The sequence below is a fragment of the Triturus cristatus genome, chromosome 8, assembly GCF_964204655.1.
Source record: "Triturus cristatus chromosome 8, aTriCri1.1, whole genome shotgun sequence".
In the NCBI taxonomy this organism is placed as follows: Eukaryota; Metazoa; Chordata; class Amphibia; order Caudata; family Salamandridae; genus Triturus; species Triturus cristatus.
Genome location: NC_140591.1, coordinates 755,654,304 through 755,674,732, shown reverse-complemented (window position 1 = coordinate 755,674,732; position 20,429 = coordinate 755,654,304).

The following is a 20,429-nucleotide window of genomic DNA, read 5'->3' as shown; positions in this document are numbered from 1 at the left end:
CCAAAGATGCATGAAGGACATGCCCGTCTGGATGAACAACTGTCTAAAACTCAACACAGACAAAACAGAAGTACTCATCTTCGGGAAGGGTGAGGACACCCCATTGAACAACGAATGGTGGCCACCTGAGCGTGGCCCCACCCCACAAACCCACTGAACACTTGCACAACCACAGCATCATCCTCGACAGCCAGCTAATCATGAAGGAGCAGGTCAGCGCCATCTCCTCTGCTTGCTTCCTCACCCCGAATGCTCAGGAAAGTCTTCAGATGGTTCCCACCCAACAACAGGCGAACTGTCACACAATCTCTCGTTAACAGCAGAAACGACAATAGCAACTTTCTCTACATTGGAATCACCGCCCACTCACGAGGAAACTCCGAACCATCCAGAACACAGCAGTCACACTCATCCTCGACCTTCTCAGACAGACACACATCACCCCTTACATCAGGAAACGCTGTTGGCTACCAGTCACAGAGATGCCAGTTCAAACTGCTCACCCACCCTACGAGGCACTACACAACCAAGGACCGACGTACCGCAACAAACAAGTGAATTTTCACCAACCTACCCGGAAACTCCATTCTGAATCCCTCTCCCTTGCAGCCACCCTTGGCATCCGCCGATCAAACAGCAGAGGCTGCTCCTTCTCCCACCAGGCGGCGATGAGCTGGAACATCCTCCCCCTGCACCTCAGAGCCTTATCATCACTCCAGCAGCTCAGGAAAGACCTCAAGACCTGGTGTTCTTGTTCAACCAATAGGCACAAGGAGCATGATCCAGCAACATGAACCTCACCATGCCTCGAGACGCTTACGGGTGAAGCAGCTATGCTTTACAAATCCTGATTGATTGTTTGATAAGCTTAACGTTGGTTTGATTGATTGTTTGATAAGCTTAACGTTGGTTTGATTGATTGTTTGATAAGCTTAACGTTGGTTCATTAACCTTTTGCTCTCTCCTACTACATTGTTACTCACACCAATCTACCTATATCTATACTCAGGGGCGTAGCTTGGTAAGTAAGTTTGGGGGGGCGTGCCTTTCAGATTTCTCAACAAACACGCTGGCACATAATGTTAAAATACATTATACGAAAAGCAGGGTGCACAAGTGCATAAGGGACAGTGGAAAGGGAGAGGAATGCGTATTGGTAGGGGAATTAACAGTGGCGGTGGGTGATCTTTGAAACTAGTGAGACGTAATACATGCACTGAATACCAGCCAGTGCTTAATTTGTAAAGAAGTGCCAGGGCTCTCATCAGGAGGCCACCGCAGCTTGCACCACCTATTGTCCCTGCCATGTTGCCAATGATAGTAACAACACAACTTCTAACCATCACACTCCTACAAGTGTGACAATTCGGGCTATTCAGGCCTCCAAAGCTATAAGAATGCTTCGGCGGCAGTAATAGTCATTTTAAAGTATATTGGATTAATATATTATATCATATTAAATTAGTAGCCCCTTATTTAGTCATTGCACAGAGCTCTTGGGAACAAATGCAATTAACGTGATTTGGAACATGTTCCATTCGATGGCTTTTATGTTTCCTCCTAGGTCAATTTGTGCCCGTTTACATGTTATTATGTCCATGTGAAGAGACATCACCACATTCGCTATTACACTTTGCATTTCTTTGTAAGTTCTATGCCCCATTCACAAAACAGTTTCTGATTCCATAATTACGAAAACATAAGTTTAGCAGGTGCAGAGTTGCGTTGATTTCTCTTCAGCAACTCAATAACTATCTAATCTGTAAGGAAGTCGGATCCTTCTTAAAGAACGCACTACGATTATGCAAGACTTTTATTTTAACAATGCATTGATGGACATGAATTGATTGAATTTGATTTTTTTTGCATGTTATTTTTAAAGCTTATTTTTATCACATGTATTGGTTTTGACAATTAGGTGCCGATGCTGAACACTGGTCACCACTGCCTCAAATTAAGCCCTGAGGCCAGTCGGTGCGTAGCTCTGGGTGGGTGTTTGGGGTATTACAACCTCCTAAGTAATGTACTCTGTAGTAAATAGTTGAGTACAAGAGCTTTCAGTTTTGATAATGTGAAGTGTCTGCCAGATTTCAACTGGGGTTTTTCCATGCCCACACTGACAAAAACACACACACTCTCTAGCACCTTTGTTTTAAAGGCCTTAAAAAAAGGTTGATTACTTTGAAATATTTTGCACTTTATGAACATCCAACAATCCTCACACTTCTCGCTTTCCATTGCCATGTAAGCCCCACTCATGTGCTGCTTCTCATATAATGTGTGTTTCACAAGATGTCCCAAAGTGATTTTGGGAAGCTCACACCCTCCCAATCACACTGACCAAGCTGCGCACCTGGATACCAGCCGAGCAAGGGAGCCCAATTTAGTCTAGATTCTTATTCTCAGTCCCCATCACTCACCGCATTCATTCTCAATCCCTCACTGTTATTCTCACTCGCTCCTCCTTACTTACTCTCACTCTTTGCTTTCAGACATAGGCACCCACCCTCCTTAACTGTGAACACCGCAGTTTATTTTCTTTAGCGGCTGTCAATATCTTCAATTCTGTGTACTCCTCCTTTCCACTTCCACATGTGGTGGTAATTACAATGGGCACCTATGTGAACAACGCTCTGTGTGCTCAGCAGAGAGACTACACCAGGGATTGGATGAGAATCTTCACACCCTTATGATCCCTAGATAGGCAATATGAGAATCTCAAACTGACTTCAGCCTCAAATCTAGAGCTCTCAGCTGTGTCCCCTCATGAACACCTCCCCACAACCTGATCTCACCCAGTCTACAGTAAGCACCATGCAAGAGTTATATGTTGCATGGAAAAACCCACAGAAGCACATCATATAATAAAAACAAATGCTCTCACTGAGCATGCTGGGCTGTAGTTTCCCTTTCCCATTAGTGTTGTCGGGTTGAATTAGCTGACGGCCGTGTATGAGCAATAAATGGGCATGTAGGTCGAAAGATTCATGGCAGTAATTCGGCTAAATATTGTGCCCTGCTGTGAAGGCACATACAGCTTTTGTTGAAACTAGGACAATCAGTTCATTGGTAAGTTTCTTTAGACATTGCTGTCTTTCAAACTATTCTTACCATATCATGACTAAGACAACCACTTTAAATATACTGCATTAAAAAGCTGTACATTTTCATAGAAGCTTAAAAACGACCAAGACAACCCATCACATCTGTAAAACATGAATCTACTAAATGTTTCATTGCAGATCATGAATGGGGCATGACTTTAAATTTAACAAATACAGGAAGTCTAATCATGGCGTTCATGTGTGACCAGACTGTGTTCCTGAGCAGACCTCCCTTGTCTCTTGTGGTTCTAGAACGTTTACAAACCAGCCTCCTAAAAACTACAGCTTCCCAATTCAAGGACAAAGGTAAACGGATGTTGGAAAGACGGGAAGTCCTCTGGTACCAGCTTATAATTGAAGAAGATGCTGATGAAGGGGCCTGACTTATACAGCCCTCTGAAGCTAAGCCCATGATAGAGTGCTTTTTGGCAAACACAATAAGATGATGGACGGAGAGCTGAAACTTTTCAGAAACTCACCCCAGTCACTATTAGATCTAGGTTGAATCCATCATTGTTCTTTTGCTCACTTCGCCACCCCAGTTCAGACCCACCCATATGCAAATCAGTCTTGACCCTGCTCCTCATGGGAACAGTCCAGCCCGAACTGCCAAGCCAGGTCTTCCCTGGACCGGAAACAAGCATTCTGGGATCTCATCAGCCAGGCTAGCTTGAATCCAGTGGCAAAGTGAGCAGGCATAGGACAAAAAGAAGGCTTGTCAATGGTTTCCACTTGCCTGAAGGCCACTTTGCTGCTGTGGGTGGACATGCTAGCTTGTTGCTTGGCTGCTCCCTCACTAGTTCAGCGTGTCTCACTGACCGAGGTGTGCCAGTGATTCCATTTCTGTACTCCAGTTCTTCATTTTTGTGCAAATTAAAAGCCCTTATATCCCCAGGGAATATATTTATTTATTAGAGCTTTCGAACCCTGTGGGACTTTTCTATACACTAATTTGAAACAAAACGCCCTTTGGATTTATTTTTAAAAAATTTAAAAAACACACATATATTAAAAGTGACGTGTACGTTCGTTGACATTCCTGCTCAATGGACCGTGCAACATTTTCAAGCAAAAGGGAAGGAATAAAAGTAGGTGGCTACATGGCATAAATCACCCAAAATATACAATTGCTGCCCTTCTGAAGATTGCATTCAAGATCTTGCTCTCTTGACCTTTCCTTGATTTCTCACTGAGATGTTATTAAATTTGAGTTAGAACAAAAAATGTAGGAGAGAAACCTCTCCTCAGCCCCCCCACCCCTTTATCATTTCAGACATACTGAAGACCGAAAAGCATGGGTATAATAAATCTGCCACTGTAATGTGCAGTGATGTTTGAGAAACACTGCGCTCCCCCGATGTCATGTACTCAGTTCACAATTGCTCCTCTGTTCCAGGGCTGCAAGACCGCTGTGGGATGAGTGGAGCTGATAACGTGAGTGGGTGATGTGACTCGACCACAGACGCTTGCCAATTTCGGGTGTATATGTGCTGCACGAGACAGCAATTAAACAGGTGGTTAAATAAACTACACATGGTGTGACGAAACAAAGAACATAAAATAAAATGTTTAACTTACCTTATACTGCTTACAGCGGTAAGCAACGTTTACCACAAATCTTTTTCCCCGCAGGGAATCACAACGCGGTCGTTACAACGACCGCGTTGTGATTCCGCAAACCATTACGCCGCAAGTCAGAACAACGACTTGGGGGGGTGGGGGGGGGGTGGTGTTGGATTTAAAATCCAACACCTGGCCTATTGTCCGCACAGACTGGAGTTGGAATAGTAAGTGATACTATTCCAACATCCAGCGCCCCCCCCGCAAGTCGCTGTTCTGCGGAGTAATGGTTTGCGGAATCACAACGCGGTCGAAAAAGACTGCGGGATAACAACATATGTTCTCAGACTCCTCGGAGGCTGAGTGCGAGCCAAATCCCTATGTCCAATCCAGGCCCTGCATTCATGCTGATAACAATGTTAGCAGCATGAGTGAAGCATCTGCATTGTCTGGAGCAGGCTGCCTCAGAGCTCCAAAAGGCACTGGAGGCCTGTGCCTGCTCTTCAACCCAGCCGTCCAAGACAGTTGGGTTGGAGAGGTTTGAACTATGCATGTTGGGCTGACCGTAGCAAGAAAGCGGGCCAAACCAACATACGCACTTCAAACCGAAGTGGCCACTCCTCAATGCTGCCAATCAGCAGCAATGATGACGCACAGGCCTTGCCCCCATACTCCATTTACTGGCAGCGATGAAAAAACAAATTTGTCATAAAATAATTTTATGACCATTTTATTTTTCACTTTCTCTGTGCAGCAGTGTGGGGGGGAGGGCGACGCTCCTCTGCTCCAATGGAGGAACCACCTCTGGGTACTAAGTGAGGGAAAATACATCATTTTGTGAAATAACATTTTTGAAGTCTTTCCAAACACAGAGAGTGTGTGTGTGCGTTTTTGTCTGTGTGTGTAAAAATTCCTAGTGAAAGCCGACAGACACCCCACCATACCTGACTGAAAGCACCAGCACCCAGCTATTTATAAAAAAAATACAATTATTAGGGAGCTGTAACACGCCAACCCACCCCCCCCCCCTTCCCCCCAAAGCTACGCCCCTGTTTATAATGATCACACTGTAGAAATATATTTTTTTGGGGTATACTCTGCAGCTCACTGTGTTATTGGCCCAGGTGAATTTAAATTCAGCTTTTCACATCTGAACCATCCAGTGCTTAATTTATAAAAAGGTAAGTGCCAGGGCCATAGGTGTAACTCAGGAGGCCACTGCAGATTGCACCACCCACTGCCCCTGCTAGTGCTGTAAAATCCCGGAACCAGTGCTATCCACTAACCATCATACTCCTACAAATTTGAGAGTTTCGACTGCTCCCGGTCACCCATAGCTGTAAAAAAAGGCCTGGATGAGCTGGTATTATTTTTTTAATGTAGTAAATTGTTAAATCCTCTGTTGATGTGCTCAGTTAAAAATATCCATCTGACAGCACCACCCTGTGGTAGACTATCAAAGTGCCAGTATTAAGAAATGGGTGCCATACCAGCCATGTAAAACACTGCCACAAATTAACCACTAGAAGCATCAGCATATAATTGTTTTGCCAGAAGGCATTCAGGTCCCTGTGTTACTAGAGTTCAATCAATCAATCAAGCCACTTTATTTAACATAAAAAATGCCGTAAAGTACATAGAGATTATAGTTATACATCATAATTAAAAATTCACCACAATTCATCAGTGTTCAGAAACTAAAGAGTAAAAATACCCAACAGAAGCAATAATAATGAAAATCAATAATTAGATAAAATCAGCAGATTAAAAATAAGAGAAAAATTACAATACCCTAATCTATATCAATATTCAACAAAGTACATAAATAAAACTGCGTAATAAACACTCAATGGAGCAATTAGCTTATATAAAATAAACATAGACAAAGAATTAAAATTCAGCTACAACGATCCCCCTAGAGGAAGGCATCCTTCTAATTTTTAGGACTGACTGTAAAAAGCACGCCATCATAAAACATATGAATGATGTTTCCAATTTTTGTATTACTGTGAGAGCTTGTAAATGCGAGTATAAACTCAGTTTTCTTAGCAGTGGTATAATTCATTTTTCCCGCTCAACTTCATAGAATAGACAAAAAAATAAAATGTGAGCAATAGATTGAATAGACTGATCGTCACAAGGACATAAAGACTACTGATTAACCGAGTATGCTTGTGATGGATAGCCCACCCTTACGGGAAAGTAATTCAGCCTAAACCTTGTCAGCAGAAAGCGGTGTGTAGTATTAGTGACAAAGGAAAGATATGAAGAATGTCCAGTGGCCACCAGGGGCAATGCCTCATAGCTCAACACCAAAGATTTAGAAGGGTTTTTCTGCCACCTATCCTGAGCACACTTGGCAATAAAAAGTTATTTGAGCCTAGATTTGGGAAAAGACACACACTGGGTTGGTGATTCATACAATGATGTCAAACCGAGGTCTCTAAAAGTCTGTTTCACAAATATTAGCCAAGGGATAGAGGAAACTTGATCAAGGGTTAAGATGTCCTTTAGCACAAGTTGATTTAATTGGGCAGAGTTCCTTTTCCACAATGATAACCATGATTGAAACAGAGCCATTTAAATGGTATCAGTTATAAAAAGAAGACCTAGGGGCAGATTTACAAGCCCCTTGCGACACATTTACGCCACCGTTGCGTCACTTCTGTGACGCAGCGGCGGCGGCGTAAATCATGCACCATGTTGCGCCGTATTTACAACGTGACGCATCTAGGGAGGTGCGTCACGTTGTAAACCCATGCGCCACATGAAACCTGCGTCAGGTTTCATGTGGGCGTTCCAGCGCAGGGTGGGCGTTCCCTCGCAGGTACGCCTCATAAAAGTGACGCAGTGAAATCTACAAGATTTCACTGAGTCACTTTTACGGCCATGCTGCGTCAAAACCCTGCGCCTGCTTTATGCAGGCGTAAGGATTGATGCAGCATGTTAGCCATAGGGCACCCGTGAGCCTTGCTGGAGCCGCGTCGCGCTTGCTCTGCCCATCCATGCGCCACGGCGCACCGCATTGTAAATGCGGCGCATCAGTGGTGGCGCACGGGTGGTTTTGCGGGTCGAAAGTGTTCTGGCGCATCCCTGCTGATTTGCAGAGATGCGCCAGACCGTGTAAATCTGCCCCCCAGTTCTTTATGACCAATAATATCTAGGTGTGACCCTGGGATAGACAATAGTCTTTTTTTAATGAATTTATGTTAAAAAATGTGAAGAGTATCCACTTGAACTGTTCCCCAGATTGCTGCACCAGAGGTAGCTGTAGATACCGATTTCGCCAGGTAGATTTCCACCATTTCTTTAATCGGTTTATTACCTAAATTTGAAGCAAACTTCCACAGGGCAGCTAAACTTTTCGACATGGAGTTCGCTATGTTACTCACCATCGCAGACCAATTCAATTTAGCATCAAAGAGAATTCCCAAAAATTTAAAATTCTCCACTCTTTCCAAGCTTCTGCCATCTATTTGAAGCCTCATTTGTTTATTCTTATCTCTGCCCACCCCTCACAAAAGTCTTAGATTTATTAACATAAAGGTCTAAGGCCGCCATATAGGCCGAGTATATACCCATGGACCGCTGTAGGGCCATTGGGGTTCTAGCCAATAAAACCACATCATCCGCGTAAACCAGGATGGACAAAAGTAAAGCACCTACAATCGGAACATCCTGCTTTTAACACACAGGACCTCATTTAATTTTTATGTGCATAGGGAGAAAAGAAAAGGAGCGATCCTAAAGGGTTTTGTGCATTACCCTTTTTTCCCATATCTAATTACTGCCCTCGCTTCTCTATAGAGTTCTCTAATGAAGAGAATTATGGAAGAATCCACTCCCATTGATTCCATGATGGCCCACCGTTTACTGTGGAACACACAGTCAAAGGACGTGGATAAATCCATAAAGGCCATGTAGAACTGGCCTTTCTTTGCAAAGACATATTTGGCTGCAATTGGGGAAAAATTGAGGCACTGTTCCACTGTACCCCTCCCCTTCCTGAAGCCATATTAAGCCTCCTCAAGGACATTATTCTCCACTGGCCAATCCTCCAATCTGTTAAGTAGTAATCTCCTCGTTAATACCAGACGGCTGCACACGGTTATGGCGGCTACCCCAAGTACACACCGCCGGGCAGGATGTATTGCGCTGGACCTTAAGCAAGCGTTCGACTCCCTGTCGTGGGAGTTTATGTTTGTATCGACGGAGTGTACCATTTGCTGTCTATTTATGCAGACGACATGCTGCTATATTTGCGGGACCTTACCGCAGATACGACCCCCCTCTCGGACGCATTCATGGCGTTTGAGCGATTATCGGGTCTGGCTATCAACCCTGACAAATCGATATGCTACTTCTTCCAAGAATCAGTACACACGACGCAGGTGCGTTTTGGCACTCACTCCTTCGGGGTGGCTCCCACTTCATTTAAATACCTTGGCATACAGGTATATCGAACGCAGGAGGACCAGATAGATGGCAACATCCAACGGGCAATAACGGGGCTCCGGGCCAGTGTGGGCTTCTGGTCCTCCCTGCCCCTTTCCGTAATGAGACGAATTACCATCGCTAAGATGGTGATGCTGCCTCGGCTGCTTTACTTCTTTGTGAATTTGCCGGTGAACCTCCCACAATCTATTTTTAAGTTGCTTGACAGCCTGTTGCTCACCCTTATATGGGGTACGGGTCGGAGACGGATAAGTCTAAGGAAGCTCCAGCTGGGGACGTGGAACGGAGGTCTGGGGGTCCCGGACTTCAGAGGATACTACTACGCTAGTCAACTACAGTGGTTATCCTACTGGACGGCGGGGAGGAATCTCGGTGAGATAGGGTTTACACCACAAAGACTGCACAGAGGGGAACTACACGCCCTATTATTGCCGAGAGCATGTGTCCCCCCTGACTGTCCCCCTCTATTGAGGACTGCCCTGGTTTGCTGGAGGAAGGCTCTGACATACACATCGGTAGCAACCCTGTACGCCGGGAACATACTTCTCTTAGGCATGCCCACGCCACAGGGAAGACTCACACAGACTAGACTCCAGGCATGGATGTATAGCGGGATAGAGGAGGTAGGAGCTTTTTTTGGATATGGCACGCTGATGGACCACAACACTTTCCTACAAGTCACGGGGGCGCCGTCAAGACTATATCTCTTACACGCAGCTACCACACACTATATTAGAGACACCTCGGCCCCACAGCGGACTGAGCCTCCGCAGCACGACTTAGTACATCTCCTCTACTATATGGGACCTGGGAGACACTTAGTGCGATGGTTGTATGCTGGAGTGCAAATACAGGCGGCGATAGCCCTCACCTCCCTTAGGGAGCAGTGGACGACGGACGCAGGTGTGGAACTCACCGACCATGCATGGAAATGCATCCTGGAGCATCCCAAAAAAGTGTTGCGCAACGTGCGGCTTAAATTCATACAAACAATGGTGCTACACAGATCGTATCTCACACCGAAACGACTTCATCGTATGTTTCCGGACTCACCCCATAGTTGCCCCAGATGTAGGGAGGACGAGGCGGGATTTCTCCATATGCTATGGACCTGCCCCCGACTGCGGGAGTACTAGGGAGGGGTACGACATTCCCTGGCCACAGCAACACACCTACTGATCCCAGACGATGCCCTGAATTGCCTGGTGGGCCTTTGCAAACGTCCTCAAGTTCAGAAGGCGCAGATAAGGTTTGTGGATCTCGCCCTCATCTTAGCAATCAGGGTGATCACTATGAGGTGGAAATCCCCCAGAAGCCCCGCGGTTACGGTATGGCAGACGGACATGCTGCAGTGGGGCAGGGCGGAGGGGGTGGCCCTCAGGAGGGAGGAGGAGAGAGGGCTGAGGAAGCGACATATTTCCCTAGAATGGGAGGCCACACTAATAGCACTGGAAGCAATAGATCTGGCCCCCATACCGGACACCTCGCCATTGCTAAATAATCAGGGCGAGTCTATTTAGGTCGGTACGACTGGGGGAGTTGGAAGGTTGGGACCTAGATCAGTATGTGATACCCCCGAAGCAATAGTTCTCATAATGTGTTCCCTGTTAGTGAGGATACTGCGACAGTTCGACCGACCAGGAGAGGGCTAGGGTGGGATAAGAGGGGGGGATGGAGACAAGTTGGGGGTTGAATTTTATAAACGCACTATTATTCGGATACTGATGCAATATGCAGAATTCCCCTCTCAGATACGATGGGAGACATTGGATTGTTGTAATTATCTGAGGGGATAAAGGGCATCGGAGGGGAGGAAAAACCAAAAGACTGTATTTTGCATGGTTATATGTTGTAAACATAAGAACGTATAGCAGTCACCAATAAAGTGTGTAAAAAAAAAAGTTGTAATCTCCTCGTATGTTTATCTGTGCTACCCAAGAGGGATATTGGGGAGTAATTGGCAGGATTGGAGGCATTTCCCTTCCTTTAAATTGGGATTATCAGAGATTGTTTTCAGGAAGGCAAGGGGCCAACTTTAGTTATTGCATTAAAAGCTAAGGTAAAAGTGGGGCCCATAGAGGTCTATTAGCCAGAAAAATATCCAATGGGACTCCATCCGGACCTGCGGCTTTCAGAGCAGGCGATTGCAACAGGGAGAGGTCTAGTTCATCAATAATGAACTTCAACATCAGGGGAACACAAGGGGGTTGCTCTGAGAGCACCACATCAAGATAAACCTGAAATATATTCTGAACATTTCTAACTATGTGTTCTCATCCATGTGGAGATCCAGGGTGGGCCTGCTCAACCCCTGTTGAAAGGGAGAATTGTCCGCTTTCAGAAAGCCTTACTATCTTTACAAAGTGAGGCTTGTCTAAGATTTTCCCATGCTTCCGCACGTAGCTGCCTTCTCCTCTCCTCCCTTGCCGATTTATAGATGGCCCTCAGCTTTCTAACTAGAACTTGATTTCTAGGCTGCTTTTAAGTTCCTTGACATCTGACACCTGAGAGCAGTTTTTCTCAAACCACCTTGTACGTGGAGGATTGTTTTGCGTTGAAGGGCGAGAAAGATGATCTCTAAGGGATGTTAGAATTGAACTAAGGGCTATCACATCCTGGTTGCCATTAGCTTGTGGGTCTAAACATGAATATAACTCCTGAGTGGTTGATGGCACAACTTTAAACAATAAAGAGTGTGGCACAATTTTCTCCCATTTTAAGATGTAACTGTTATTCCTAGTTAGGAGTCCAGGTTTATTAGGGGTACCCCATTGAAAGATAAAGTAAATAGAAGCATGGTCACTGAATTCAGTCATCTGAATCTCGATTTTTTTGTAGCAACTATTAAAATTGGCAGGAATAATTATAAAATCAATAGTCAAGGTAGTGCCTGCTCGCTGAAAGGGTGGAATCATTTCACCCATAGAAGTATATATTGTGTTCACAACACCGAAATCCCAAGTCGGCAATAAGGTGTTTAGGGCGTTTCCATAACTTTGGTGATTAAAGCGGCAAATCTGGATCCCGTTTAAATCAATTACCCCACATCTACGCGGGTCAGTTCTGGTACAAATGTGTCTAATAAAGTCACCAGCCCAGACAATAGTTATAGGTTTGGGGTGGTGAGAGAGCAGGTCCTCCAAAATTCTCCCCTACTCGAGAGCCACTGCTGTAGGATTAACAAAATTACTATTATAGACATATATCAACATAAGTCGGCCCTCTTCTGCCCATTAGCCATTAAAATATGAAAATGTGGTGAACTATTAAAAAAAGTGACCTTCTCAAACATAATAGTATTAGCTATAAGTGTGAACAAACCGCTTTCTGCTCTACCAGAGTGCGAAGGAAGTGCTGGAGTGAAAAAGTATCGATAACCATTCACAAAAATAGGGTTCAGCTCCCAGGTTTCCTGGAGACAAATAAAATTGGAATTCTTCAACTCACTATGCCATTCCAAGCTGTCTTTTCTTTAATTATTATAGCCTGATATGTTCCATGAGAGTAAAGAGGTACCAGCTTGAGCCCCCTCAGACCAATATCCCCCTTGATAGTTCACAGATATTACGTTTTATGGATTATGTATGCCTTGGAGGGTAAGATCTGAGATGGGGTGTCCACCCTGATAATTTACAGCAATTGGTGCTTCTGAACCACTACACACCAAATTACTGGGTGGATGGAAACGGATAAGTGAAGTAAAAAGTCAATCACAGGAATCCAAATTCTCCAGTGGAGCGAACCTATTTTGTGTACGAAAACTACTATTGGCCAGCTGGAAAGAAGAAACCAAATTTCAATTTAAAAAAGGGCTCTGAGTCTGTAAATTAAATCTAAATATAGCTGGTGGCTTATAAAAAAAAGCCCAATGGGACAGCATAGACCAGAAACTGTAGTGAGGCTGCTCCCGGTAATTGTTTTAACAAATCTTCGACCAACCGTTGATTATCGAAGTCAAGTACAATACAGTTGTTATCGATCAATTTTAAATCCTGCCTGACCCATGGAGTTCTTCTGGCCATGATCAAATTATTTTCTATCAGGTGTCCTATATTAGTAGCGTGCTTCAGCCAATGTCAAGCTTTATCCATTAGTTAAGATGTTGATTCATTCTGGTTAGCTCTAAGAAATTGAACATTTACCAGGACTAACACAAATGGACATGCTGCTTGTGGTAAATTCAAGGACAGGTGGTTGTTTTTCTTTAACATAAGAGTTGATTGAAAATTATGTGTACTATTACTTGGTTTATACACTCACTAGCTTCGTTATCTAAAGGACCCGCCTGCAGCGTTCTCTGGGTTGAGAGAGAGCCTTATGGATGTAAAATCGCCACACAAGAGTATCACTAAATTTGCTGAGCTCTCTAAGCCTCTGGCTTCTGGCCAAGGTGGATCTACAACAATGATTCTTTGACAGCCCTGGCGTAAATCATAATTATTAGGTTTTCAAATTGAGGCTGGATTGTCCATAACTTGGGAGTTAGTAATGGGATTAACAAGGTTACAATTATTACCGCCGTTGTTTGTCTCAATGCTTTTTTAACTAAAAGCTCATCAAGTGTGCGATCAATGGCATCTAAGTGTGACAAAATTGGTTGTAATAACTGTTTAAAGTTATCCTGAAAATCAAGCCAGTTTAAAGACACCAGAACAGAGTTCTGATGAGAGCCTTGGATAGATGAATTGCCCAGGGAGGAATTCACTTTTCTTGAATTTTTAGCAGTGCTAGCTGGAGCAGGGTTAGTGGGGCCTCTTTTCCTTTTTCCCTTTAATGCATTTGCCGGGTCAGAGGGAGGGCCTGCAGCAAGACTGGGGAGCAAGGACGGAACCTGAGTGAGATCCTTGCAGGTGATAGTCTGCTCAGGTAATGAAAATGTATTGCCCAATCCCGAAGGCAAAGGGAGGAAAATGTCACACCCCCTTCGACCACCTCCTTTCACTGAGAGTGGTCTCATTTCCAAGACCGTAGTTGCTTTAGCCAAAAAAGTATTATATGGTGGACCTCCTCCGAAGGTGCTAGATTCTCCGTACCCTTGCCCATACTGCTTTAGATAGATAGGGGGAACCCCTTAGAGGGGGCCCAGCACAGCCTCCTCCGGGCTTCGATGGGCGTGGACAGGCCTGCCCTTGGCCCGGGCGCATCCCGTGCCGTGGGTGCATGGTGCACTTTTATGAGCGATGACCAGGAGCCAGAGTGGGGGCAGATGGGAGGTGTAGTTTCCCCAGCGGCGTCAACACGGCTTTACCTCTTAATGCAGGACACCAAACAGGCTGGCTAGTGGATACCCCATCTGCGGGTGCGTGGTGCGCTTTTATGCGCGATGACCAGGAACCAGAGTGGTGGCAAATGGGAGGTGTATTTTTCCCAGCAGCTTCAAAATGGCTTTACCCCTTAGTGCAGGACACCAAACAGGCTGGCTGGCGGATACTAGAGTTACATATGCACACTGAGATAGCATGCCCATACATCAGAAATTGGGGTGTTTGGTTGAGTGCCCTGGTGTGGTCTGCATCAGTGCTTTAATTGGAAAGATAAGTGCATGTTCTCACCAAAAGGGGTTGTGGACTGGGGATGGACGGGCATAAGGGTGGTGCTAAAGGTGGAACAGGGGGCGGGACTAGGTTTTAGCACTTGCCAGGGTTTATATGCAAGAAATCTGCATGAATGTCGGATGTATCTGTCCATTACTTAGCACCATAACAACCATTTATAGAGCACTTACTGATAAGTGTCTATTACTAACCAAAATGACCCTTTTTTACCAACCTCAAAATAAGAAAGGATTGCGGAAAAAACAGTGAGGTTCTAAATGTATGCCTTGTTTGCAGCAAGGTCCTTGATACAGGGTCATAACTCACTGAGCTATATTACAAGGATGTCAACTTGTGACCTGCAGGTAACGCAAGTATCAATGCAACAAAAACAGTAGTCAACTGAGCTATCAACATAAAAAAGACAAATCTGTGACCTAAATGTTGCATGCTGTGCTTTCCAGCAGGCACAGTGATCCTCTTTTCAATATTGTGGTGTGTTGAACCTTTGATTAGAACGTGCACAGATCTTTCTAACAAGTGCATTAACTACTACAGTTATCCACCTTATTGCTACTTATGATGCCCGAGTCTTAAGAAAAAGGCCCCAGGTTTCTGTTTCTCACGATTAGTGAATGTGCAGCTGCAATAAAGCGAGCACTTCATCAGGCAATCTTCATTCTCAGCACTAGTGGGTGCTTCTGTCAAACCTGGAAACCGGATTTGCTTTCCAAGGGACATGCTTTGTGTAACTTTAGTGAGCAGCATATTCTCTGTTTCTTGCCACCACTGGATGAAAATTGTTGACACAGAGACACTGTCAATATTGCTGTTGGTGGCTCAGCCTTTCAACATTCCATTTTAATTTTATGTGGTTGAAAAGGAGTGGTGGACGGAGTAAATATGTTGCAGATGTGATATCAGAAATAATAAGATATCTACTGGAGTAATCTGGTAAATAAAATACACAGCATGGACTGTAACAAAGCACCCATGATCAAAAAACGTCTCAGCTGAATTATTGAAATTGCTTTATGAACTTTTCTTGATGTTTCTTTGCAGTATTTATGGCTAATCCATGTATATTAGTTCAGATAATATTTTATATTATGTGCCCCATATAATTTATATAGTAAATGTTAGATGTGTTCTTGCATTTTCAATTATCCAAGAATTAAATATTCAAAAGAATAGGAACAGACTTTCATGTCACTTTACAAACAGCAAGACAGTCTTTCTGAATTGAAATTTGACTATTGACATGAAGCCCTGATCAGGAGATGGGCCTAATTACAAATTAAATATGTGTTCTGTGTTTGTACCAAAATAACTTGTACCGATGACTACATGGGAGCACAAAATAGGTGAAAGATTTATGCCTTCCTGCTTTTGGCATCCAATCACAATGTGCAATAAATTGCAACCATGAGTGTGAAAAACATACACATACCTAGCCATACATTATATTTATTGGTGTTTGATAAAAAATACAGCCATGTGCATCAATGGGGCATGTAAGGATAGGTGGATTAGTGCTGTCTGTATCATCTCTGTTCAAAGAGCATATCACATTTTTCAATAGACTTACCTTCTCTTCCGTCCAAGGCAATTCAGTTGTTGAGTTTATGGTTAGAGACGGTGAAAATATTCGTAAACATTCTTTTGTTCTGTCCATGGCATATTCAGCGGCAGCTCCTCCACTATGGCTGAGGAGCATAGCCACCCCACCAGCTGCCTCAAAACGGCAGGAAAAATAAAAAACATTTTTTATACTTTTATTTTTCCTTTCCTGCTAAGTCTTTAAGGGCGGGGCTGTAGGAGTGATGGGCACTGTGATCAGTGCGCATGACTGTTCAGTTGACCGTCTCAGGCTGGCCAAATCATCATGTACACTGAAGCTGTCTCCAACCCCAGCTGTGTTGCTCAGTTGGAGACAGCGCGCACAGGCTCCCAGTCTCACAGGGAGCGCATATTTATGGCGCTCAGGCCAATCCTGATGCTGCTTACATGCTGTCTCCAGCAGCATGAGAGCAGCGTTAGGATTGCAACAGTGGAATCTGGGAGCCTGTGGCTGGAGGAGAGGAGCAGAAGAACGGGACGCAGCTGGCTTCAGGTCCATTTTTTTGTTGTCGTCCCTCGACTGCTTCACACCCCTCCCTGCCCCACCCCGCCACTTATCGTCAACAGCAGCCGCTACTGGGCATATTGACACTATCCTGAACAATTTGTCCCACACCACCACCCATTAGGTTTTATAGCCACCTCTCTGTCCCCACTGTGTAAGATCAAAGGCTAAATTAATCACCCTGAAGCCACACCTTGTCTCTGATGACTTCCCGAGAAGCATATGCTGTGTCCTTGCGACAAGTTCTTCTCTTTTGTGCAAGCTCAGTCCTGTCCTCAATCCGTGGTTATATCTGAGCAGTGCGTGCTGAAGGTGCTGCCGAGGTACGAGTGGTTGACGAAAGGAGTACTCTACGTCGAAGCCAGGCCCCCATGAGTATAGTACTCTCCTTGTTTGAGGAAAAGTGCCGGTACTCGAGGGGAAAAAATGAAAAAGTGCAGGTACTCAGTTCCAGTGAGTAGCGCCCCATTTAAAGCACCGGTATTCATCAAATATTTCCAAAGCGTCTTTAACTCGACTAACTCATAAAGCTTGTTCCACAATATGGCAGCAAGCCTCCTAAAGCCATAACAGCTTGAACATTCTAATCCCATCCAACTTTCCATTTTCGCTACTCAATGCTTAACTCCTATAGATGAATCAGATATGGCTGAACATAACCCTACGTACAAAGAAAATGGTATTATCTGGTGTAACACCACATCATTGTTACTCTCTGCAGGGAATCCACTGCAACTTTTGTACTGATAGGGAATATCATACTCAACTTTTTCTGCTTACCGTAACATTGCTTTGTTGTGGGGCGCATATGCTGTGCTGTCTAACTAAATAACTGAAGCTGGGGTTCATACCTCATTACAAAACTTTGTGAAACATATGTTATTTTTATTTTTAATTGGGTGTGAAGGGGGCATGGCCAAGATGGAGAGTGGGTAAGATATGTCTCTCCTCATCCCCCAGTCCGCCACAGCCCGCCGTGGATACAGACAGAGCATTGACTGCCTCGGGGCTACCCAGCTTGAAATGGGGCGGACACCGACCGACAGAGCAGGAATGAGAGCGATTGCCCCGGTGGGGCAGCATGACAGCGACAAGATGAGACCTACCCAGATGTAATGGCAGCCACCATGCAGCACACCCATCATCACTCAGTAGAGGCTGCCCGACACCATTGCGAGCGGGCATGCTGAAAGACTCATGCAGGTGCAGCAGACCCATCGGAGAAGCGCCACTGTAGAGAACGGACCCCTGAGCCTCAACAGGAGAGCGAAGTGAGGGAAAAGCGCAAGCAGAGCAAAGGAGCAGAAGAACCCCAGAGAGCTGGGTGCCAAGACTGGGGCAGATGGGCTATGACTAGGCCCAGGCCGAATCTGGAGAGCTGGGGGCCTCAAATACTGTGTCTGCCCGAACCAAGACACTGTGGACCCCGAGAGATGCAGAGTGACCAAAAGACGGGAGACCCGTGAAACCCAATCTTGTACCTGAACACGAGCTCCAGTTACCCACAGCTCCAACGCGTTGGGGCCTAGGCAGTGGTGCATCCCGGAGAATGGAAACGTCCCCCTGGGGCGAAGCAGGGCTCATCAGAAAACCACCTGGGTATGATACGGACGACAGAGCACAAGGGCAGAGAGAAGTGAGCGCCGGGCCCCCCGCTTTGGACACTCCCTCACCTCACAGCAGAAAGGGGCCCCAACTGACTGCAGAACAGGCCTCACCAAGAGAGAGTGAGTGGGCGGACAGGAGAGCTTTATGACCCCCAGAAGAACGGAGGAGACCAGGCACCAAAAGGGGGTTAGGAATACGTGAGGACCCTCAGTATGTGAGCTGGACAGCAACCCCCAGAAGAAGATACATGAGAGAAACCGGGCCTACTCAGTGGAGCTGGTGGTGCCAGCGTGACCTAATGGTTGGCCCCAAAGACTCACACAGAACCAAGGAACGCTGATATAAATCAAGTCGGTTAGTCAGCCAAAAGAAACAATACCCCAGGGGAGTCGACAGGCAAATGTCCAGAGACAGGAAGGGGCACTCCCCCGGAACTCACACCAGACTAGGGCTGGAGAAGACAGGGAATCCTGGAGCAGACAGGGCGGCAGGTAATGCTCCACTGAAGGTAAACTAGGGAAGAGACCCTAGTCTGTTTGGGTGGTCGTGCCTCCAGAACCCAACGGAACCCGTCCGGTGCTGGGAACCACTGTCAGATAGCGGCAGTCCATAACTGGGAGAGGAACGCAACTTCAGGAATCAAACAAATCTTCCCCAGCAGCACGGGGGGGAAAAAGACTTTACATTGAAAGATATGTTGACCAAACCCCCCTCCACGCCAGGGGAGAGCGGCAGGCTCAGTAGGGTAACCAGTCTGATCAAGAGACAGCGAAAGCAGAGGATACAGTTACCCGCTCCTTCTTCGAGTCCCTGTTTGCTTTGCTGTGGGATGACCTGCATTCCCTCCGAGGGGGGCTCATGGGTGACATTAAAGAAATTCGGCGAGATATCAACTCCCTCAGGGAACGTGTAGCCAGTCTGGAAGTCTATGAACACACTCAAGACGAGGAAGTGGAGATGTGCAGCAAGAGGTAATCCGCCTGCGGGCGCAACAGTTAGAGCTCAAAGCCCACGCAGAAGACCTAGAGAACCGCTCCAGGCTCAATCATATCCTCATCAAAGGCGTACCATCTCAAGCAGAGGGCTCAGATAAATTCCAATACTTGAGGGAACTTTTCAACTATATCCTAGAAACTCCCCCGGAAAATGAGATTAAAATAGACCGGGCGTACAGAGTTGGCCTTCCGCGGCGATCAACAGCCCCTTCCCCGGACATCCTGGTCTATCTACCGGACTTCCAGTTAAAGGAACTGATTCTGCGAAGGGCAAGAGAGAGGATATGGCTGATGTTTCAAGGCCATACCCCAACACTGTACCAAGACTTGGCCATGGTCACTCTGCAGAAAAGGATGGAATTCCGCCCAGCCACATCACACCTGCAAAATCTAGGGATCACCTACTCATGGGGGGATCCATTCCATCTGATATTCCAAAGGGAGTGTAAACTGCTTCAGCTCAGGTCACTGCAAGAAACTTGTAGCATCCTGGGAATCTAAGATCCCCTAGACAAGGAGGCGGAGAAAGGTAAACCAAAGCCACAGCGAAAAAGGAAACAATGGGACCGGAAAGGCTGTCCAAGAGAACACAATACGAAACCTGACCCTGTCACCATTGCGAAAGAACCCCAGGCGGTCTTGGAGTCACTGTCTGGGGACCAGCAAGAAGAAGACGCTGCATGAGACCCCTAGGTGGTCACTTAATTTCATGAGGGGTCAGTCTGGAAGCGGGCGGAGGCCTTCCGGGGGGGAGGGGAGACACACAGGCCACGACACATACCCAACTTTTCTCTTTCCAGGGACTTGAGGACTCAATCCAGAAGTCTTGGACCCATAATGACTGTTTTGAGTTTTAGAATCTGTTTGTTTCATGTTTGAGGCAACCAGTACTCACTTTAATGAGAAGGGAGGAACACAGCTGACATACACAGGTAGGAGACTCTGCATGAGGGGGCCGCTGCAGGCTAGAGACTCTCGAGATACAGTGATGCAATCAGATTGCCTTTCATACATCACTCATGATGCCGCATGCAATTAAGGTACTCTC